Raw genomic sequence first — 24,871 nt, 5'->3', positions numbered from 1 at the left:
TCAAATACTTAACAAGTGCTCCGTATTGTCTTTGTTTCCTATCCATTGTGATACAAACAGGTGAGTAGGGCATACAAGGCTGACACCCTAACTCTGGTTATATGTACTTACATGTGATTCATAGTGTGTTTTTCCTTTCCATGAATTGAAGACTTTGCAAAAGAGGCTAAAGGCTTAAATTCAGAGAGCCTAATTTCTACCTCAGCTTTTGTACATGTTTCCTACTGCCTGGCTGTAGATCTTCAGAAATGTTTACCAGAAAAAATATTTTGCAAAGGAATTTAGGGGAAAATTAGTCTGAATCTGGGCTTAGAATTTCCATGTTACAAACATGTTAGCTAAAACATGTGCAATGAAACAACTCTCCCAAAGTTACCTAACAGAGGTGGAGAAGTGAAGAGCAGAAGCTGGTTGTCCAACTCCTCCCTGTTTCTCCTGTGCAGGGTTATACCTGTATTTGGTGCAGCATGGTAGTGAAATACAACCCGTTCTTTATGTTTGGTTATGTTTGTTTCATTGTCTTTATCAGAGGGCAGCAAGGGGGCCTTCAGAGCTGCAAATGCTTCAGTCATTCCATTTTGGATATTACAGTGATTGTATTTTTGATTGTGGAACTGTGATTGAGATTGTATGTGTGCCTTGTCTTTCCTTATAACCACCTAGGTTCAGGATGCCTAGAGACAAATGACATGGAAAAAGGCCTCTGTGACATAGGTCCGTATTGGCACTGACTGTACAAGTGGAAAGACACCTAGACAGAAGGTAAGAAAAGCCTCTAAATTTTTTAACTTCACTGATTTAATGCCTAATGAGGTGTCTTTAATTTATTTGGCTACCAGCAGCGGTATTTAAATGAAGCACATAATTTGTTAAATACTAACAAATATGCTTCAGGCTGTAAAGCTAATGTAATTTTTTGCTTCACTGGTAGTCTTGGAGGCATTTGATTTCCCCTTGCCCAAACTTCAACTTCCTCTGTAAGCAGGCCATACCAGCAGATGTGATCAAGCTTTTTTGTTTGTCACATTTTAAAATATGGCATTTTAACTTCTTCTTTAGCCTGTTGGACCCTTCCAAAGCCATTGCTGCCTGTCCATCTGCCATTTCAAATGTCTGTCTGTGCAGGAACACCAAGTGAACTGTGCTGTCTGCTCAGCTTTTGTTCCACTGAAAGTGTTATCACGTGCATATATGCTGCTTGGTTTGTTTCTTGCATTGTGTTCAGCTTAAGCAGTGAAGAAGTTTCTGACAACTGAACACTGAAACCTCCTCTAATCATTTTGTCAAACAGAAGGCTATAGAGTTTAGGACCTTATCACAGCTTTCATTGCAAGTACTTACATACATTCTGAATTTAAATTTTCTTCATCTTTTATTGGCCTTGACCCTGTATTTTCTGAGACAGAGCAGGCAGCATGGAGTCCTCTGGAACCATCATAAGCTAAATGCTCACACTATGTCATGCTTACTAGCTTGCTCATGAAGAGCATGGGGTATTTGAATACATAATATCTTCTATGTATAATTTATTATTTCAGAGTGTTTTATGAAGGTTATGTGGTTATTTTGGGAGAGAGAGGAAAGGGAGCATTGTTTGATTATTTTCCAGACAGAATGATGTATGAAGCTTCAGAGAGCTATTTTAACCATCTGATACACATAAAACTGGATGACGAGGTAGTTTGAATGATAGATTTCTTTTCTCTCTTTTTTTTTTTTTTTTTGAGAGAGAGAATTCTATCAGAATGAAGCCACATAAATATTGAGGTCTTTTATAATGACTGTAGTTGCAGAGAGTTTGATGGACATTTTTAATACATCAAAATAAATTGCTATTAGAGGGAAAAATGAAATGCTTTCCAGTTATAGAACGCTGAAATGAATGTGCATCTGTGGAGATACTGGAAGTGGTTGTAGGGGGCAAGACGAGTCTTAAAACACCAAAGAAATGTTGATTGTAGTAAATATGTTCAGTAAAAACAAAAAGGCAACACTGAAAATTTTCAAGTAATATACAGAGTTAATACAATGTTCTTGCAGGAACATTTTGTTGGGAAAAGGGGGAAATATTCTTTTGTTCCAGATAGGGGGAGGAAAAGCATTATTTGACTCACAGATTTTCTGAAAAAACATTTATGTTCTCTGTCAAGTATATGCAAATGAAACCATATTTTAAATCTTTTCACTGGGTCCTGCTGGATGGAACATGTCTCAAGGGCAATCCAAGGAAGAGGAGCATTTGATAAACACATATGACTTTGGGCAAAGTTCTGTGCACCTCCAGAGAGCCGTGATAGTAGTGAGCTTTCTGCCATACCACACATTTTTTCCTCCTCCTTCAGGCTCTGAATCAAATTTATTTGAAATCAGCAGAGCTCTCTCTGTAGACTTCAAAAAGCTCTGGATCAAGCACTGTGGAGGAAGTGCAGGTCAGGAAGTACTGATCTGAGCTTCATTTGCTTTTGCTTTTTCTTTCCCTTACTTGCCCTAATTTCAGAATGGAACATGGTATATTCCATCTGTTCTCAAACAGTCCTGGGCCATGAGCCACCAGAGCCTGGCATCATGTCATTGGGCTGTCAGAAAAGGAAGGAGCTCAGTTTTTCTGTTCTCCTGACTCCCTTAATGTCAGGATCCGTCCACCAGATCTTCTTTTCCTTTCTTGTTATATGGTGCAGTGGAAGAAAATATCTGGCATCTTAATATTAGTTTTTGGTAATCTGTTTTTCAGCTGTAAGATGAACATCAGATGCTTACATGGTCTCTCCACCCACAAACAATGTGTGTTTGTGTGCATATAAATTTTATACTATACGATTGCTGTTATAGAACTTTTCAAAATTTAAAAATTACTATGAGTGAGTATTTACTTGAGACAGGAATAAATTATGTCCCCATCCTTCTACAGGGATAACTGCTGTTGCTTATCTCTTTTTGCATCTAATGGAAGGACAAAAGACTGTGTGGAATCATGATGGTGAAAACAGATTCAGTTTTGGAGGTAAAATAATTCATTTAAAATTCTTCCATCTGCATGCAAATAGGTGTTTTTCCAGGCAGGCCCAGACACGTTTATTTGAAAACCAGGGTCAAAATATTCTACTCCCTTCCCTCCCTGCTTCTGTCCTTTCTGGTATTCAGCTTCACATCCTTTCCCCTCCCTTCCCTTCCCTTAAAATTTCCTGATAACTGAGCATAACAGTGCTTGCAAAGGGTCAGGGCAGGACAGAGCTGTTGTGATTTAAGGGTTATATACTCTGGTGAGCAAAAACTTGAGGCATAGCCAACCTTTTCCATAGGGCAATACAGCAAGGTTGGATTTCACTTGTCAAAGTAAGCAACAGTGCTATTCTGCAAACAGTGTCTTCCTCTCTTCCATCAAAACCTCTTTTGATCACATTCAATGTCTACATTTGTGATAACCTTCCTGTAGCACAGAAATTCTGCTTCAGGCAAATTTTTGCACAACAAAATTCTTGTAATCCCCTCCTCTGGTAGAGGAAAATACATTTTGTAGTGAAACATTTGCTGGGGATGGAATCTTAGGCACCCCTCCCATCTCTTCTTTCCTTCATACCAAAGAACGATTCCTAAGTGACAACAAGAAGATGCATTTTGCAAAGCAAGTTTATAGTTAGTAGTTAAATGTGAGATAAGCAGTATCAATGAAAATAGAACTCTCCCTACTATTCCTTATCCCAAAGAAAACAGAACAAAAGCCCAGATTTTACAAAGTACTTAACGCTTCTAACATGGTATACAGGGGATGCAGTCCAAAATCTAAAAGAAGATTAGCCAGAGAAATTTCATGTTAATCATGTCAAACACCATTGCTTGTGGGCCATCTCCGCTGCTTGCTGCTGCTTTCTGTGCTGCTTCCTAATGTTTGGGCCCTTCCCATTCGTCAGAAGGGAACTGTGGGTTCCTGTGGAGACCAGCACTAGCACCGACAGCCCATACAGGTGCCCACACAGACACTGCATGTTGTTGGAGTGGGTTGCTGAGGTCTCTAAGAAAAAGTGTGAGTCCAGGGTTTAGCTGAACAGTGAAGGAAGCTGAACTGAGAAAAAAACCCAACAAACTACCTGGCTTTGCTGGAAGTTTACTCAACAGTTAGCTGGTAACTTACTTGGTAACTCTAGGGTGTTACAGGTTTCCATGGTGGCAGACTATCAAGAAAAAATGTGAACTGGCATTTCCCACCTGTTGTGGTTTGAACAGTTCTACAGTCCTGTAGCACCTTGAAATACAGGGGTTTGCTCGCAAATTGCATCTCGAGCTAGAGGGTGAAAAACCTGAAAAATAGACCATCCACCCAAGGAACTTGCTGTTCCTGCTCAGAAATCTGGAAGGGATAGAAAGTAATGTAGGTCTGCTGTGCTAGTTTTGTGCCAAAGGAGTATTACTCTGAGGACAGGTCTACCAGGAACGTAGCAATTTTGTGACCGAATTCTTTGCAATTTACCTATACTCACTGTGTTTTCTCCCTTACATGTCTACAGAGCGAGACTCTGGAGACACTAGCAAATATAGTATTTTTTACAATAGACCCATTTTAACATGAAAAACTCTCATTAGGAAAGAGGACACAACAAATATCATAGAGACAGATGCATTAATTTTTTTGTCTAGTATAAAGAGCAAAATACTATTTTCAAATATGATATATGGAAATCATGTGGAGGAAAACAACAGAAGGAGTCAGTGATTGATCATGCAATAGCAGGGAATAAAGCAAGTATACAGAATCTCTAGGTATATTTGAACAACAAGCTCAGTGTGGGTGAGCAGTGTGCTGCTGCAGCAAAGAAAGCCAGCAGGATGCTGGGTTACATCAACAAGGGCATCACCAGCAGAGATAAAGATGCCATTATCCCACTATTCTCTGTGTTTGTATGGCCACACCTGAAATACTATGTTCAGGTTTGGTCCCCACTCTACAAAAAAGATGTGGACAGGCTGGAGAGGGTCCTGCGAAGGGCCACAAAGATGATCAAAGGACTGGGAAGCCTGACCTATGAGAAAAGGCTGAGAGAACTGGGTTTATTCAGCCTTGAGAAAAGAAAGCTCAGGGGAGAACTTATTATCATGTTCCAGTATTTAAAGGGGGCCAAAAGAGAAGACAGAGATTCCCTTTTTATAAGGAGTTAGATGGAAAAGATGAGGGGTAATGTGTACAAGTTACTCCTGGGGAGAGTCTAGTTGGATGCAAGGGGAAATTTTTTCAAAATGAGAACAATGAGCCATTGAAATAATCTCCCCAGGGAAGTGGTGGATTCCTCAGCATTGGACACTTGTAAGATTCAGCTGGGCAGGATGCTGGCCATCTTGTCTGGACTGTGCCAAGAAAGGTTGGATCGGATGATCCTTGAGGTCCCCTCACAACCTGGTATTCTATGATTCAGTTTCACACGGTTATATTATTCTTTGGAACTCTAATTTGAATGATTTTTAAGCAATCATAACAGAAGACACTGGCCTAGAGTGAGGATGTAACTGCTAAGATGAAATAAAACTCAAAAAGACCTGTTATTCACTCTTTTCTGAAAAGAATCATGGACTCATAGAATGGTTAGGGTTGAAAATGACCTTAAGATCATCTAGCTCCAGCCCCTCTGCCATGGGGGTTGGAACATTACATTAGTGTTCTTAATGGGATTACAAGCCAGAAATTGGTATAAAAAGCATATGGGCCTGATTCTGCTGCCTGCATCAGGTGTTCCTAGTTTTACTAGCTTGGAGCAGGTTCAAATGAGTAACTCACTTGCAGTGACATTTTACTCCCATGCGAAGAGCTTGTCCTAATTAAAATGTGGGAAAAGCTTATAAAACAATGGAAAATGAGGAGAAGGAAATACAGTGGGTTTATGACTTAATGCAAATATCCTAATTCAGAACTTCAGTGTTATAGCCACAGTGGGATTGAAGTCTACATGGAGTGGCAGGGTCCTCAGCTCTTATTGGTATAAACCTGTTTGTTAAAGGCTGTGCTCTGCCATGCTTCTTTAGCTGTTTCAGTGCAGCTGCAACTGTTGTCATACCCAGAAAAGTGGGGTGACATAGATGTATCATTCAGGTCCCGGGGGAGTTCAGTCAGACCCTTCAGCAGAAGAAAATCTTTGTAGAATTGTGAAAAACTATTTCCAATCTCCATTAGGTAGTGAAGGCAGAAACACACCTGTCCCTTAGCATTCTCTCTCTTGATGTGATTTAACATAACCTCATTGCTTCATATTGCCTCATTGCTGTGTGCATAGACAACCCTCTCTGAATGACAACTCACACCAGACATCTGACATCTTACTGGGATGAAAACTTTTCAAGAATTGTTATTAATTTGAAGGTGGAATTTTCTGTTTGGACCACATGCATAGCTACATACATATAAAATTTGTCTTACATGGCTTACATGTAGGTTAGTTTAGGATATGGGTATGATAAAGTGTAGCATGCTGAATATAAATACATGTCTTCTTCATACATGTCTAGAATTTGCCTTATGAGTTACATGCAAAACTGCATGTCATTTAGTAAAGAGAATGGTGTATTTTTAATGTGGATTTTCACAGTTGATCCACTGATGGCAAGAGAAACAGCAGTGTGAGAGTCTTAAATAACAATAAAGGCTTACTTTTTTCCCTAGCCAATGGAGTCTATTATCTTCTAAATTCATTCCCTTATTCTGGCTTTCCCTATTACCCCTTACATGTGTGTCACTACTGGAACAAGACCCAAAATGCTATAGAGATTAATTGAAGAAATGTTTTTTTTAATCTATTTTTTAGAAGAGCCATCGTGTGAAAAGGTTTTTACCTCTGTCAGCTCTCTTCGCAAGCAGCATAATACAATTTATTTTCATTTTCTTAGCTGATTTGCACTGTCATATATGTTAAGCCTTTCAGTAAATCAAGTACTTTACCTTACTATCTGTAAGCAAAAGGCCTTGCTTTTAATGTCAAGATATTTGACTTATACAGGCCTTTTAAATGATTCATAGTATATATTATCAAACCTGTTGAACAGAAAATAATGTTATAAACAAACCCGGTTTTCATTAATAAAGGTTACCAGCTGTTTTCAGTGAAAATTAAACAATGAAGAGCTATGAAAGATTAAAACAAAAGGATTACCTAATTGTCTCTATCCATATGAAATTATGCCATCAAATTTGCAGATAAGCAAACAAAATTTCCATTTTCTGCTCATGTGGAATTATGTGGGTATTGCAATTTACCTTCTATTATTTTAGCAGGGACTGAATTGGAGCCATCTGCAGTTCTAGTGTATAAGAGAGAGATTGTGAGAGCTCTACTTTCACATCCCTTTGATACAATAATGGATTTCTGTGATAGAAAAAATAAGAAATAAGGAATGATTCTGAGAGGAAAGAGAAGATCAGTTGGGGAATTTGGTTAACACTTGGATAAGCAATTTTAAATTCTGGGTTTTCAGTAATAGGCAGAACTGCTCAGAACAGTTCATCTGAGCTGAGGCTTTTCCTCAAAAGATTTGATAAACAAAATGAAACAAAGCAAACTGTGAGTAAGTATCTTCAATATACGGAGAGGAAATGGAGGGGTCAGTTATCTCAACTGAAAAAAGTTTATTCATCAGCATTGATTAATTCCTTAAAGAAGCCCTGCCATTTTTTAACTTGCACTGTGCATATAAGGTATGTGAAGGAACAAGAATGAAGTTAGGTTTCATATCTGTGTGTGTGCACTTTTAAATGCAGTTGTACTATTCAGTTAAGCCTGATGATTTACATTCTCAAATGTGGCAATTTATATTTGGAAAAATAATACAATTCTGAGCATAAGAATGAGATGGCTCTGATGCAAATAGCTTTTTTTAAACAGTTTTCTTTGTTTTTCTTTTTTTTAATTATTATTTTTAAAGATAAAAATAAGGAATTTGTTGTACTTGTAAGTCATAAGGAAGAAATTTCCCATAGTGGAGGTGTTAGCCATTACAAAACATCCATGTTCAGTCCCTGCCTAATTTGTCCCTCAGGCAGAGTGGAGATAAGATCCTGCAAGCAGTTCTTTCTGTGAGAGGGTGTATCAAATCCTGTATCCTTCTAGCAGTGAAAATGTATTTATGAGTGTAAAACTCCATATTCCTTGGGGCTGGGAAAGGTATGCATTACACCCATTTAAATCTGACATAATTTTAGTTGTATATCTAAACTCCAGTAATTATTTGGTGTGCATAAAAGTCCCAGACTTGTAGACTGAGAGGAAGAGTGGAAATGGTATTGGTTTATGGCAGCTACAAGCCATTTCTGTATCCTCCTGTGTCTTTGGCACCTGGTGAAACCAAATGGCCATAGAGGTTTTCTGAAGTTACTGCAATTCAGACATTGGACCAGCATGGCTTCCTGTTCAGGCCCTCAAATGACAGTCTAGGGTTGGTCTTCCTCACCAGCCGTGCTGGGGTAGAGAGTGGTGATGGGGGGCAACTCAGGCTACCCAGCTCAGGGACTTCAGGCTGAATTGAAGCTTTCCTGAAGTTCTGATAATGTTACATGGTAGAAAAGTGCCTTTATGAAACAATTACTTCACTTGGGATTTAAATCTATAGGTATCCTTTTCACATGGATGCTTTGCTCCCCATGCCTGGAATAAATGAAAGACAGAAGGGATTAATGTCCTATTTACCATAGCTGTTTCTCACAGCAACAGGCAGCATAGTTACAGCATGCTGACAAGTTTTCTCAAGGCCAAGTTGAGGGATAGAATGAAAGGCAAAATAAGAAACCTGCATAATCAGAGGTATTGATAGAAGCTAGCAAGATTCACTGGTAGGCTTCTTTCTGTGTAGGATGTGATAAAACTGCACTATTAAATCAGCAAGATACTCTCGTAATAAATGTCCAATTTTTTTTTTTCCTTCTCCTGTAGTTTAGCTCTGGTATTTAGGATGATCTCAAACAACATTCATGCCAAAATTTATTTTAGAGTATAGGGGTTTGTCATGACACACACCTAGCTTAACTGGGAATAATTCAGAATAGAAGATGTCCCAGCACATTCCCATGTGTGGTGAGCTGTTTGTCATTTTCTGTTTTAATGCAGATGCTAGCAGAGTACAGACCTGGAGATAAATGGTTTAAATAGAGCACCCAATAGCTCTGAACCAAAGGGTTTCATAAATATTCAAGTAAATATTGCTTCTGTTGAAGCCTGTGGTTAAATCTGCCAAGCCCTGTGGCTTCTACAAAATTGTACGGTTGTGCTCAGTGCGAACCGTATGATCTTAATCTTCAGATCATCTATTGCCATTTTGTAAAATCTGCAAATTATTTAAAGGACTATTTTCATAAGACATAGTTATCTGTGAAGAAAATATGATTGAATTTGCCATGAGTCCATATTTAGTTAGGCCAAAGGTAAAAAAAAAAGGTGGGGGTTAATAGGGAAAGAGAAGGAGAATAGAGAAAGAATGAACAAGAAGGGCACACAAGAACTGCAAATATTTAAATGGCTACAGAAAAAGGAATTATGTGTTGTCCTTTCTGAGGTAAAGGTAGGAAGAAATTATATCCTTAAGTTAAAGCAAAGATGCTGTTAGGAAGAATTTTTGAACTTCAGATTTCTAAAGCATCTAAAATCCACAATTGTTTAATTCCTATCCCACCCCAGAGAGGATAGTGGGGTGAAATGTCTGCCAAGAATGATCTCCGTGTTTGTGCGATCTTCTTGTGTGTTGTTCTCCCAATATGGGATCTTCCTTGGAAGTGATTCAATAAGTGAATAATGCTCACTTATAATGAAGTGGTTCACCTGGTCTTTTAATTCACCTGCTATCTACATTCTTGCTATTATTTAGTTTATTCAGTTGAAGAGCTACACCATTATTTTCTGTTGTTCCCTAAATATAGATGAGAAACAGATTTATTGATATATTTAAATAACGTAAGCAGCAGAACAAATTCAACTCAGAGTACATTGCCACATTGAATGGCTAAATTAGACTTGTAAGGAAATATGATTGAACTGATGTGGCTCTTGCTGTTTTTCTGGAAATGTACAAACAGAAGTGGGGGAGGAAGGGAGAAGAGAAACAAAATATGTGGAGTCTTCAGACTGAAAACAGCCCCATTATGTGAGCTCAAATTCTCTTAAAGCACAGACTATTGAGCCTATGCCTGTGGATTTTATAACTTTAGTAATATTATCTTCGGATGTGCCAGTCAAGACAAGGACTTATAAGACTTGTAATTTAAACATGAGCTATCATTTTGCAAAGAATTGTGTGTTCTGAACTTCAATTCTATGCAAACATCACCTGTGCATTTGCAGATAGTCTGAATGGCATTTGTTAGATGCGTAGCATTTGTTACAGAGCATAGCAATTATTACTGGGGATAGTGAAATGGAGAGAAGATGTCCAGTCTTGATTCACAGATTTTGTAAGACTGTCATATGTGGAAGTGTTCACCAAGGCAAGTTAAAAAACTGAGTATAGTCTCTATTAAAAAAAAAAAGGCAAATCCTCAAGACTAATGGTTTCTGTCATGAGTGTTCTGTTCTCAGAGGACTGATGTAAAGGACTCTCTTGATTAGTTTGACTTAAGCATTTTTAAAAAGTAATTTTAAAAATGCTTTTTCATTTTGACAATGAACATGTGAGAGCAAGTCTGTACACTGTGAATGCTTGAGTCAGTGCAAATGAAATGTGATACAAGTACTTCTTTGTTTGAAAAGAATAATATTATCTTTTTGGTTAAGGGAAGCTCTTTCCTGGCTTCCTCTGTTAGCAATATCTAGGCCCTTCCTGGCAGCATATTCATCAACAGGAGCTCTCAAAGAGACCTGGACTGGTGCCAGCAGTACAGTGTGTTCTCTGTTACTCTAATGCTGCCATCACAAGTAATATGTGTCATCATATTTGGAAATCAAACCTGTCTACATGTAAACCCCAGTTTCCTTAATTGACTTAAGAAAATGGGACAGCTCTGTTTTCAGGTTTCCTTTTCAAGGAGGCTGAATTATAAGCTTTTAGATGCCTAGTTCTTTTTAAAATTTTATTTCTTTTCTATTTTTTTACCTCTACCTTTTAAAGTTATGCTGCAGGAATGATTTGCAACTGAACTTGCTTCCTTCATTTGAGGACTATTATGTTTACTAATTCATAAGCATTCACAGAAATTTCTGAGAAATACTTTCATTTTTGGATATGATAACATTGTACAAATACTAATTATTTTCACAAAACTGTAGTGTCTGACAGACATCATTGTTAAATGTATTCAGTGCTGACAGACTGTAAAAAATTAATGGTCTGCAGTTACAACATCTACCTACACTGGAATTTCTTTTTTGTACATTATCATGAACCTAAACCATTGAAAGTTTAAGGCTTGTTCTAGCAGGGAGACAGCAAGGAAGTGGAGATTTTCACCTCTGTAATAACAGATTGACTAGAGTAAATAAATTTTGACGACAGACTCTTAAGTAACTCATGAAAACTATCAACTAAGAAAAACCCAATCTAGTAAAATAACCCCTTCCAGCAGTCATATAGCACAAGCATTGCTTTTATGTCCTTCTGCCATAAGTAGTGTTTATTTTGTGCCATTTTACATTACTGTCATCCCTTGCAAGGGTAAAATCTCTCTGAGACTGGAAGACTAATTATGAATTACCAAATTGCTCAAATCAAACAACAACAAACAGGAAAAAAGCACAAGGCACCACAATATAGTTAATTTTTTACTACAGTAATGTGGCTAAAATGTTTTTTGATGCTATAAACACCAGCATTTTCCATGGTGTACACTAGCAGTCAATTCCAGTCCTTTCTTAGGCTCTGAACTCCAGAGCCTGGAGGAATTTCTTACTCTAAGACATTCAACACAAGATTTGCTCACATACATGTTGTCTTACAGAGCTTAGGGTGACTAAGGGATTGGTTCAGATGGTTCTGTAAATAGCTAGGACACAAAAGGGACTCTGCTTTTATATAAAAGCAGATCATCTCCTTGGTGATGAGCAACACTGAAATTTGATGGAAGGAAATTAGCGTAATTAGTACAACACAAGCTGAAGAGTATCTCTTACCCCACAGCTTACCAACCATTTGTGTTGTGGCAGCACGGCTCCTCTGGCCTCCACCTGGTCCCCAGCTCATCTCTTCCTGAGCACCAGCAGCTCCAGTTCCCCTGTGTAGCTCCTGATGACAGACAACCTATGGCCTCCCAGCAGATGGATTTTTCTTTGTCGGGCTCTCAGCTCCAGCAGCAGTGGAACAATGTGGGTGAACAGCAAAGTCCTGCCTTTCTAGTAGTTTGATGTCTCTCTCAAAACCGTGTGAACCAGTAGGGCTTTCCCTTCTTAATCATGTTGGCTAGTTGTGCTGCACTTCCCCTGTGTTGTCAGTTTATCCCTTGGGCTAACTAAGCATCACTTGTGGGGCTGAACTCAGGTTTTCCTGAGGTGACTCTAGCTTGCTTCTGAGGCAAAAACTAAGTTTTGCAGTCAGATGATAATTTATATGTGGACAGAATACATTGATCTTGATGGCTTTAGGATTCTGTGGGTAGGAAGATTATTCCTGAGAATTTTAGAAGGAAGTGATAGTTATAACATCAATGCCTAGTTATTTTTATCTGAGTTACATCTCTTCCAAGTGTTTGTGAAAGAGCCAGATTGTTTGAGGGTGCTTGAACATTTTGTGTGAGGGTGTGTACTCGTTTTTATGTGTAATGCCTAGATTCCAGATCCTTCAAAAAGATCCATGCTGAGCTTTCTACTTTGTGATTAGGCCATTTAAGTTCTGTTAGGCTGGCTAGAAGATACACTGAAGCATTTTTAATGATCATTTTTTTAACACTTTGACCTGAGAAAGTATTGTGGTGTGTATTGAGAGTAAATTGCTAAATAGATATCTTCATATGATATACTTTAGAATGGGCAAGGTAACCTCAATAAGGGCAGTCAATGAAATCTGAAATCGGTCTTGGGTTTGATCTGCTGAAGACTTTGAGGCTGGTTTTCAGTAGCAGTTCAGACCATGGTAGCACTCTCTTAAATTATATGTCTATGACTCATGTTTATTTAAGGAAGTAGGAAGTGTACTTGGAAGCCACACCAAGCTTAATTGCTCCTTATATAATAGCAACACTTCTACAGTAGTAAAACAATTGATTGTCTTGTTTGGGTTAATATTGTTCTAGTTTATAGAATAACAGAATAAGTCATCTATTAAAAAAACAAAGCAGACTTTGAAGAAAAATCACCTTCAGATAAATAAATGCATAATCTGTGAAAATTATTTAAACTGCTCAAGTAGAAGAAAAATACCTAATCCACAAGAAAACAAAAACTGTGGAAAACATTTGAAGGTAGGTAGAATATTAAAGATGCAAATGGAAATGTTGGTTTTGTATGATACAAATTCAACTATAAATGCAAAGGCAGATCAACCTAGGCTAATAATAACATCCATTTCCACATAATTATTTAGGGAGTGGAACTGGAAAGTAGGCACTGCTTAATGCAAAGGGCAGCTGAGGCTATTATTAAGTTATTTTTCTCCAGTTAAAGAACATTATTTTTTTGTGGGATGGAAAAAAAAGTGCATTTTCCATTTCAGAATGACAACTTATATGCTCTTAGACATATTCCAGTCTGCACTTTTAAACACCTTAAAGAGAAATTGGGTTATTTTGAAGGTTTTAGAAAAGTGAATGCATACACTGGTATCTAGCTAAATTCTAGCTGCTTATAAGAGAAGTAAAAAATATAGCCTAAAGATACGATTTATTCTGTAGTGACATCAGGATATTTCTGGCAGATAAAATGGCTATTTCAGATAATAAGAAAGGGTGAGGCAAAACCTGTTGAAACTCATGCTGATAGCATAAGCTTTCAATTTGCAATATTTTTTTTGAGAACTTTTAAAAGTCTTTGTGATAGGGTAAAAGAAATATGAAAACAAGTTATATACTTTAAGTCTACAACTGTATGAAAAATGATATTAGCAGACACAAAGGAGTCTTCAGGTGTGAAATACCTAAATGAAACAGTCAAATGTAGGATCATTGTGTGCTTTTGCAAACCTCTGCAAGGAGGATCACTAGTATAATATAGCAGAAAAAGACTAAAGCAAAACAGAGCAATGAATGTGGAGAATCTATAAACATAGTGTATAATTATTTAAGAAGTTGTTTTTGAAGTCCGTTACAGAAAATAAAGCTATTTGTTTCCCTGAAGCATTTTTATTAGATGCTTAAAAATCCAACAGACCTTCCAAAATATGAAAGAACAAGTAGGAAAAAATAAAGATCCCAGGGAAACTTTAGGGGAGTTACGAAGCGAAGTCACAAACTTGAGAAGTGCTATTATTATTCACAGATGATAACTCAACTGCTTGGAGATGATCAGCTCCTGATAAATATTACAGTTATACAGATGTGTAAATGAAGATGACTTGAGGAGGATGACTGACCTTTCTGTTGAGTTGGTCAGTGAGCAACTGGGTTTAGACTATTGGCTTGTTTAGTTTTGTGTGTATTGAAATGCCAAGCAGTAATGTGATGGGTAGAGTACAAAGGTGCTTTATGGTACTTTGTCCATAGGTCATCTAGCCTTTCCATGCGGAGATAAGTATATACAGAATAACATATCCATTTAAGATATTACTATGTTTCTATTGCTTCTGAAGATGAACTACAAAACATAATCAGATAGACTTATATTTTTTATATAGCCTGACTTTCCTATCTAGACCAGATTTAAATAACATTGAAAGGAAAACTTCCATCTATTTTAACAGTGTCAAAGCAGCAAGTTTAGCTACACCAGCCTTTCTCGGGAATATCTTTGGAAGGAGGGCCTCCGCTCCCACAGATTTCAAAATTATTATTTGCAGTTCAGTGATTCTTGGATAGGAAGTTTACTGATGTATTTTCGTCAAAAAATCCTTTGTGTTGTGGACTCCTGTGAGAGATTTTGCTCTAGAAGTTGTGTCCAGGCAAGTGACATAATTGTTTTCAAATGATATCCTTATAACAGTGTATTATCTACTTATTTGTACAATGGTAGCTTGCAGGGAAGAGAGCTAAAAGGAACCAAGGGTGTACCTCCATCTAAGCCTTGGGCTCTGTCAGCCCTAACTGATTACAAATACTCTCACCTCTTGCTAAGCCAGGATTCACCTTAGTTCCCCACACAGCCAGAAAAAGATACATGAGAGCTTCCTACCAGGAAATTCTCTTCTCCACTGCCAAGGGCTTTGAATACCTTGGGCAGAGGAAGAACTTCAAAGGTTTTGGTAGTTGGATGAGGTGTTTAGTTTGAAAGGCATTGCCTGCCTTCCTGTGGATTTTCAGTGAGCTAGTGAAGATGCGTAAGTTCCTTTGAACCCTCTAAGCAAAACCCCATCATAACCAAATAAAAAGAAACAGATTCTACTTGTGAAGTGTAATGGGCATTTCCTATGGTCCCTGCCACAAACAGGTTAAAAATACAAAGAATACTGGGGTTTTTTTATGCTACTTTCTCCCCTTTCCCTGCTGTCAATGTACATCTTTTGATAAACCTGTACAGCCTAGCACAGAGGCTAGCAGATTTTAATGTGCTTTCTTTTCCATCTTGATGGAAAAGTCCTGTATTGATTTAAAGATCTGGACGGAAGGAAACAGACTCCTATCTCAAAAAAGAACCACCTAAAACATGTATCATTGCCATGCATCCTGTGCTCAATCATGCCAAAACACTGAGTGGGACTTAAAAACACATCATGTAACGTCCAGGGTATTCTAAAATAAAACCAGAAAAGGATCCAACAACAATGTTGTTATGTTTAGACCCTCACTTTGAGTACTTCTGAGAGCTTGTTCTAAAACTAGTTGTCTTAGCAGCAGCTTCTTAAAAATAATGTATTTGTAAAACCAATTAGCTGAGTTAAGCTGAGGTTTTAAGCTTTTAAAAAACCCATTATCCCTTGAGTCAGATAAGCCATGAAATCATGTGTAAGTCACCAATTAAGCTCAACTGTTGTTTCTTTCTTTCTTTCTTTAATGGGTAAAAGATCAGATATATTTGAATCTTGTTCAAGCCAAGCAGTTCTTTCCAACCAAGTGAAATGGATCTGACTTTGCCCTAGGCTTTAGCTACCAAATCCACGTCCCTTTGGCTGTTTCTCTACAACACATCAAATATATAGTGTTTCCTTGTTACTGTTACCACATTTTCATGTGCCTTGTGCCACACAGAAAAGATTACATAGTTCTATGTCAATTTATATAATCTTAATTAGATGGTTGTAATAAATAGGAAATATTCTGTGGAATCTTTTGAGGTTTTAGTGTAATTGCAGAGTGAGATACTCAATAAATAGCATAAAATTGCAAAAGGTGCCTTTTTCGGGCTGTATATGTTTTCAAAACTGCTGCATCTCATTCCATGAGTGCTAAGTTGAATAGATGAAGGATTTTATACACTGTATAAGAAGAAATTGACATCTATGCTGATTTTCAATGAATCAGGTTGTTACTATTGCCTGAATTGACAGAAGGACCAAAGGTATATGAGGAAGGCAGTAACCACAGAACTTCCTTCTCCCTCACAAAGCCTGGAATTGGTTCAGTGTGATGTGATGTTTCAGCTGAATTGGCAGCAAGTGTGTTTCCCTTTCCTCATTCAGAGAGGAATTGTAGACATTTACATTACAGAACATTACAGACTGTTAGATCTTGATTGTCAGTTTTCTGTGGCTGATTGAAAGCTCTCACATGCATAGTAATGCTGCCTTAACTCCAGGAGAACAGACAACTCCTCAGTCATCTCTTGATAGGGAGAAACGCGATTCTAAAATACGTTTTTGCATAATTTGAAAAAAATCTTTGGAGGCAGATTTTCAAATTAATCTGTCATAAATGCCATTTATTTATTAATTGAATAACTGAAAACATAAGCCAGTTATAGTATTTGATATCATTGAAAGATTGCAGTGTTCTGTACTAGAAGCAGCCCATTAGATTTATTAAGTAGGGTATTCCTTGATGATTATTTCAAGTTAATTAACCTGATGAACTATCAACAAATTAACTTATCTTGTGTCCTGTCCTTTTACATGAGACAGACACATATCTTCCTAAAATAAAAACTCTGCCTACCAAGAGTATGGCTTGAAGGTAGACTGATGGAAAAAAAACATTAAGCATTTGCTGATATTAAATCTGTGTATTCAAATGAAAGAAAAAATAAAGAAAAAGAAAAAGAATGCACTGTTGAATCTTGGAATATTAAAATATTTACGTGAAACATGTTTAATATTTGTCCAAACAATCCAGTATTCAATGCAGGGTCAAATTCTGTCCTTGTGTTTTCACATTAGCAAATTTTGACAGTTTCTCATAGACAAAGTAGGTTGGCGACTAAATAAAGGAATGCAGCTGGACAAACGCAGAAGCAGCTATTCCCAGACTTACTTGACAGGTAGGAAAAGAAACAATAACTACAAGCTAGTCTTTTCAAAAGGGCCATGGTCTCCGACTCATTGTTTTACTGTACTGGAATATTTGCTTTGAATAGTTTAACACAAGCAGGATCTTCCGCTTTCTGCTGCCAAATACCAATTCATTTATTTCAGCAAGAGCTTCAGCCACTGTATTCCATATGTTTGTCATCTCCACAGTTCACTTTCATAATTCATTCAGCCTGCCCAGGCTTACTTAAGCTCGGAATGCAAGCCATAATTCACATATAGTGTGGTAAACCACATCCTCAAGCAGTGACAGCATAGAAAGCTTATTATACAGGTGCTTCATCACATCTGCTATACTGGGTTCTGGGAGGAGAAAAAAACAATTCCTGTGATAGATTAAGCCTATCCCTATAAGGACTTCATAAATCAGTGCTACCAAAAGCAAGCGTGGCTCCGATGTCTGCTGAGATCCAGGAGTGGCTGTAGTCCGGGAGATAATTTACAAAGGAGAAATGGCATTAATGGAAAAAGAGAAAAGACCAATCAAGTGTAGGGCAATGCTTTAGTAACCTCTCACTGCTGCAGGATTCACTCACTCCTTCATCATACCATTCCTCCAACAGCAAAAGCAAAAGAAAACTCAAAGCGTGCTCAGAGGAGGAGTTTGAGGTTCAACTGGGAGAACTCACTGACTTTGGGGAGAAATCTCAAATCACTGTGAACCACTTAAAGGCACGTAGGAGGAAGGACATGATACATTTTGTTAGAGAATTATCAGAGTATTTTTGACTTTGGGGTCAAGGTTTTGATGAAGGTTTGGCAGTATTATTCCTTTACTGGAACTGTTTTGCCCAGTTTTATGAGGAAGTGTATGAGTCAACTCACACCTGCAGCAGAAAGGATGTAGCTCCCTACTCCTTTTTAGTTTAATGCAAAAAGTGTAACTGAGTCTCATAATGACAATAACTTTGCAGACAAGGTTAGTTTCAGATTATCTGCCAAGATCCTGACAAGTAAGCAGTTTCCAGTAGGACAGATAAATCAATCTTCCAGAAGGTTATGATGATTTAAGACCTATGCATGAGTGAAAACAGGAACATTAGAGAGCAGTGTGGGTGTGTTGAGTTCTTGTGTGTGGGATTCCACTCATAGAGTATCCCCTTCTCTTAGACCTGGCCCACTTTTTTGGATGCCCTGGCTGTGTTCAGATTTAAAAGGTAAGGAACATTCTGAATAATACTTGGTCCTCTGGGACAGGTTATGCAACTGGATGCTATTTTAACTCTACTGACCAATTTCATTTCAGTAGGAAATATATGCTGCACTGTCAACACATATTTTCATCTAAGCCATGTACATGTTAGATAATACTGTAGGAATAATCCTTTGGATTTTCCCTGCATTAATCAGTAATGGGTAGATGAAGTTTTCTTGGCTCTATTTATCAAAATAAACATAAAGCTAGCAAGTAACTTAAAGATAAGAAAATCAGACAGTACTGGATTATGTGAGCCCAAATCTACTGCAAAGAAGTTTCTATGCCCCGTTGGCAGTCACAGTTCTAATCTCACATGGCTGCTGGTTTGAAGTGGCAATTTATTTCCTCTGTTTCTTTTCTGGCTTGAGAGATGCCAGTGAGTTCTGATGAGCCATCACAATCACAAGTGCTATGTTGGTGTTTTGTTCCTCAGTTACCTATTTGTGTAGAATGGAGTTCAGTTTTACCTTACACTTCATTCTACCTGTGTAGAATGGAGTTCAGTTTTACCTGACCTCATTACAGATTGGTAATCTGTGAAGAAGTAATGTGTAAATGGAATCATTCATAACCAGTGGCACAAAGTCCACGTGGAGGCTGGTCATGAGTGGTGTATCCCAAGGGTTGATGTTGGTGCCAGTATTGTTTAAAGTCTTTATTAATAACATAGATGGCACAATGGAGTGCACGCTCAGTAAGTTTGCAGACAGTAAGTGGGGGGAGTGCCTAATGCACCAGCTGATTGTGCTGATGTTCAGAGGGATGTGGGTAGATTGGAGAAATGGGCTGACATGTAGCTCCTGAAGTTTAGTATAAGGAAAAGTCAAGCCCTGCACCTCTGGAAGAATAATCCCAAACCTTAGTGCAACTTGTGGTTCCAATGTCAGAGAAATGGCTTTGCAGAAAAGGACCTGTGGGTAGCGGTGGACACCAGGCTGACCTTGATCCAAGATTGGGTCCTTGCCTCCTGGGCTGCATTAGGAAGAGAGTAACTAGCAGCTTGAGGGAAGTGATCCTTCCCCTCAGCCTTTGTGAGATCAAATCTGGAGTGCTGCATTGTGCGCTAGGCTCCCCTATACAAGAGGCATACTGGAAGGAGTCCAACAAAAGGGCACAAAGATGACTAAGAAATTGGAGCACTGAACTCATGTGGAGAGGCTGAGAGATCTGGGATTGTTCAGCCTGGAGAGGAGAAGGCTCAGGTGGATCTTATTAATGTGTACAAATACCTGACAGGAGTGTGAAAATAAGATGGAGCCAGATTGTTCTCAGTGATGCCCAGTGATGGGGCAAGAGGCAGTGGGCACAAACCAAAACTGGAAAATCCATTTAAACATAAGAAAAATTTTCTTATTGCGAGGGTGCCCAAATGTTGTAACAGGTTACCTGAAGAAGCTGTGGGGTCTCCAGTCTTTGAGATAGTAGAAATCCAAGTTCATAGCCCTGAACAACTTGCTAAGTTACTTGTCTTTTGGGGGGAAAGGGGCTGTGGTGGGTGTCAAACTTGACGACTCCTAGAAGTCTCTTCTAGCTTCAGTGATTCTGTGACCTGGATATAATCAGAAAAATCCCCAATGTATGCACCACCCCATAAAACTTGTGCTTTTATAATAAGAATAATGCCATGGCAGAGTCCTGCTTTTCTGGAATATCCCACTAGTCAGTTGCTTCCTCTCAAAAAGAATCCCTGATGAAATCTGAGGAGCATACAGTTACAGGAACAGCTGTTTTATCTGTGAGTAGTCCTCCTGCTCTCATAATTATGCTATTAGCCAAGATAGCTCTAACTTAGTTTCTTGAGGCATATTACTTCCACTTCTTGATAATCATGGACAGGCTATTCATAATTCATGGATATATCTTGAATACCTGTCAGATTAGCCTCTTGAGATGGTAGATATCTAACATTCTGTCTCTCTCCTAAAAATAAATTATTTGTAAATTTTCTTCTTTTGGAAAGGAGAGAGAATGCACCTTCACACAATTGTGAGATTTGGAGATTTACCAAATCACTGGGGATGATAAGTGAACATAAATTCAGCATTTGCTGATGAAAATAGATGAAAATCTATTCAAGGGTCTTCCCTTCTTCCTGACTTAACTTAGTATTTGCCACTTCTCTATTCCTTGGGTGTCTCTCTGTATCCTGTGTTAATATAGTCAGATGTGCACAAGTGTTCCTTCTTTTCTCCAGGATACCTGTCCATTAGGTGATCCAGTGAATTCACTTGTGAATAGCTTACAAATTTGTTTTGATACTGAGGTCTCCTTTTGTTTATCTTGAATGTGATTTATATAAAGTTGCAGATGGGAACTTGGCTGGACTTTCAAAAGCAGGACTGTGAATCCTGAGGAGCAGAAAGCTTTGAAGGACATTGTCCAAAATTGCTTGCTCATAGCTGCCCAGGATGTGTGGGAGCATTCCAAGCTCTAGCATTCTCTGCCTGTTTAACTACTCCTCCATTTCCAAGGCCAATTTTTGAGGAAGTTGCAATATAAAATACTGTTGGCACAAACTAATTTTCTGGCACAAACTAATTTGCAGTCATTTGGCTTCTATTTCCAGTGAAGCGAGCAGACTATAATTAGTAGCAAGCATATGTCTTTAAAAAAAATAATTGACTTTGTAACTATGGTGAAAGGCTGGCATGGATATTATTAATATATAAAAATTATTCAGATTGTGCCTTCAAATATAAAAACGTATTTGATATGAGAAGTTACAGAGATCTCCCCTATTAAGAACAAGCTTTAGTTGGTAAGAAATTCTGTCTGAAACAAATGAAAGAATCCAGTGGTACAGACTGGGTGAGGACCTGCATCTTCTTATCTCCTAGCCTCTGGTCTGGACCAGGAGAGGTGGCCACCTTTTAACCAGCTCCAACAATGTTTTTGCTGTGCAGGCATTTGTCTGTATTTACAGTGAATTCAGAGCATGCTTCCACTGCCAGTCCAAACAAATGGCTCTACTGAGAGCTGACACTATGCAGAAGTACTGGCTGAAACCCTGCAAGCTGGCTTCATCTTCCACCCCTAAAGCAATACAGAGGAGGGAAAAAACAACCCTACAGCTTTCAGGCCCTCTGTGCTGGGCTAGGTGGCCTTCCTGGCTCCTGTATTCTTGGGGCCTTCTGCCGATGCTGCAGGTGTGTTGCAGATATGCCATCAGGCAGCCTGCTCACTGCAGTCAAGTCATGTAGTGGTGCCATGTGGTGGGAAGTGCTGGTCCCCCAGTATGGCTGGGGCTTGGCGGGAATTCACTGTTGCTGTTTGGTTCCTCTTTGACATATGCAAACTGCAAATGACCCTGAAGCAATTACCCTTACTTTATTACACAAAATATCCACTACTGAAGTAATGCCTTTGATAGTAGTTTATAATAATTTGTCAAAGGCATTTCTATTCTCTCTGCTTTATGTTGAAATTGCTGATAATTTGTGTGTAGTTGCTTTCACCATACCCAAAATGCGTAAAAAGATGAAGAAGAATCCAGGAAGCCTTTCAAATTGGTTTATGCCTTTTGTTTTAAGGTTACCACTTTCTGTTTATGATTTCAGAGAGCAGTCCTATGGACTGTCACTGTGTTACCACTCTTCTAGATAATTACTTGCCTTAAGATACTGCTTTCAGAAGGAGGGTGATATTTCCAATACCTTATTTTTAAAGACCTGCAAAATTAACCCTTAGATTTCTGCTGAGCCTCACACATATCAAATATAGAACTGTGAGAAAATGCTGCAAATTTGATCTGAGTTACTCCCACTCTCTGCACTGCAATTACTGTTGTCTGCCTCTAGGAAGAGAACTAGCTCTGCTGGAGCAACATCTGCATTGCTAGTGTTCTGTAATACCCATCTTGTATGCTGGTGGCATGCTAGAATAAATTGATCTGGTCCATGCACAGATTTACTTCTTAGTGAAAAAAGTTTAATTAAGAAGATCAGTTAATTTAAAGTCATTAAAAAAACCTTAACATATTGTTGTAAATTTATTAGTGCTAAGAAGCTTGTTACATGTTCAAGCCTGCTTACATACATATATAGTGATGTATGAACCTATGTTACCTTTGTTTATAGTATTCTTTGCTGATATAAAAAGTGTGCAATAGGCATGAAACCTGCCCATTTTTATTTTGATGGAGTTGGCCTCTATCTTTGTCATTCCTCTGCTGTTATAGTGAGTGCAAGTTTTAGCCAAAATAGAGGATGAAAGTCTGAGAAAGTCAGCATTTTTAGAGCACAGTGGGACCGTATTCGCTTTGAATGCTAAAGGAGGGAAAGACATGCCTCTCATATTGCCTAGTTTCTCGTCTATTTACAGGTACAACACAGCTTCAGTCTTAATTTCAGTTCATATTATTTCTAGTAGCTGCCTTCCACTTTTTACCTCTTAAACAGGACACTGACACATTTATGAGTTGGGGATTTCCTTGTTATGTGTCGTACTTTCAGGCTCTGATACATCATATGTAGAGAAAAAAAAGTTTATAAAGTAGATATTTGGAAAAATCTGTGGGAACTGGTTAGACAAGCATCTGAATTGGGTACATTTCCATTCCATCACTCCTGAGCAGGGTGGTTTCAGGTACTGGATGACCTAATGCTCCCTCCCAGCTTTTCTTTCCTCTCATTCTCATTTTAGATCCTAATAAGCAATACATTTCATCCAGAATTTCATCTTTCTGGCAGTGGAGATTCGTGGTTTGTTCTCTTAACAATGTGTCTGTTACTTCACTTGGGATTAAAATGTTATTCATGTTTTCAGTGGAGGTGGACAACTAAACAAAAAATTAACCAGATTCATAATTGCTGTAAATTTGCTTTGTTCCACTGACTTCTAAGCAGTAATGCCAATTTCACACCATGTAAGGATGTGAACCAGTATTTCATGTGCACAAAAACATACATTAAAGACAAGGCTTTCAAGTGAGTAGGTAATAGAGGTGGGCATTTCTGGAGGCTGACAATGCTATACACACAAAACCATTTGCTTATATTTTTTAATATGTTATCAGATGGGGTATGCATATATATTTGAACTTTTTGAAGTGACAAATTATAACATCCTTAGAAATTAAATGTGATGCTTAAGAAAGTTACTGAGTGTTAATGGATTTCTTCATTTGTTTTTTTTATATAGTGGGTTTCATTCTAAAGCAATTCAGGAAAACAACAGAAGAAGCTACAAATGTTTTGTGAATATTAAGATGAAGTTCCAGAAGAACTAATGAGTATGTAATTGGAAACACAAATTTGCATACAAATTTGAACGTGATATTTCAAAGCTTGCAAACATCAAAGTGTATTAAAATGACAAGCTACCCATGCCAATGTACAGTTTTTATTTTAAATGGATGAAAGAATAAAATATAAAGGATTTACTTGTGAGATGGCTAATTATATCAAATCGCTTTAGGCAAGAGGCAACGTCAAGTCATCGTGACAGCATTTACTTTGCTTTTTTTTCCTGTTATTGTATGCAATTTCTGTGTACCTTGGGGGTCAGAGAAGTGAAATATGTCAGGCATATTAAGATAATAGAGAGTCACAGCTTTCTGTTTAGCAAATAATAGGGGCATGCTTTACTCCTACTTTGAACTCCAGGCAAATGCACATCATCTTAATCATTCATGGAATCATCTTAATTTCATTCATGGGGCATAGTAGAAGCTATCTCATCTCTGCTTTGCTAACCTAAAACTGCAAGAAGCTGCTCTGGCTGTGAGTGATAAACTCTGCAAGTTCCTGAGTAGAGAAGTGCTATGCTGAAGGGAAACCAGGGTTAGGTATCAGCTCTTTAAGCACCACACAGTGCACATCGATGCTGCTGCCCCACATGACTTCACTGTGACCAAGACTTCATCCCCTGACCTCTCTGACTCTTACATTTGCCTACTCAAGTGGAGAAATGGGAAGCCAGTATGGGTTCAGGGTTATACTGTTCCATTCATATGTTCTCATGCTGAGCTCGTACTGCTGCAATTGGCTGTGTGAGCAACCTGGCTCATGTCACACTAACTTGGGGTTTTCTGCACCATATTTCATTACTACCTGCCACTTTCTTGGTATGTCCTGCTTTGCATCAGGAATATTACTTTCACTTGGGAGCTAGAAAGGCTGTTACATCTGGCTAAGTAAAACATGCAAGTGATATATGAAATGAGTAAGTGGTAATATC

At 38.2% G+C, this 24,871-nt stretch overlaps 1 long non-coding RNA gene across 1 annotated transcript in view; it reads left to right on the top strand.

Moving 5' to 3' along the window:
* The window catches only part of LOC133223260 (uncharacterized), a 69,998-nt gene extending 45,983 nt beyond the window's left edge, over window positions 1-24,015 (top strand). Inside the window, exons 4-5 of the long non-coding RNA XR_009728506.1 lie at window positions 664-762; window positions 23,834-24,015. This is a non-coding gene — a long non-coding RNA (uncharacterized LOC133223260). The remainder of the gene's footprint in view (window positions 1-663; window positions 763-23,833) is intronic.
* The last annotated feature ends 856 nt before the right edge of the window (window positions 24,016-24,871 follow it).

The sequence above is a fragment of the Neopsephotus bourkii genome, unplaced genomic scaffold, assembly GCF_033783945.1.
Source record: "Neopsephotus bourkii isolate Nb327-2 ecotype Australia unplaced genomic scaffold, CSIRO-AGI_Nbou_v1 NB_1634, whole genome shotgun sequence".
Lineage (NCBI taxonomy): Eukaryota > Metazoa > Chordata > Aves > Psittaciformes > Psittacidae > Neopsephotus > Neopsephotus bourkii.
The sequence above is the reverse complement of the archived record's forward strand: the minus strand, read 5'-3'. Positions and strand labels throughout refer to the sequence as shown.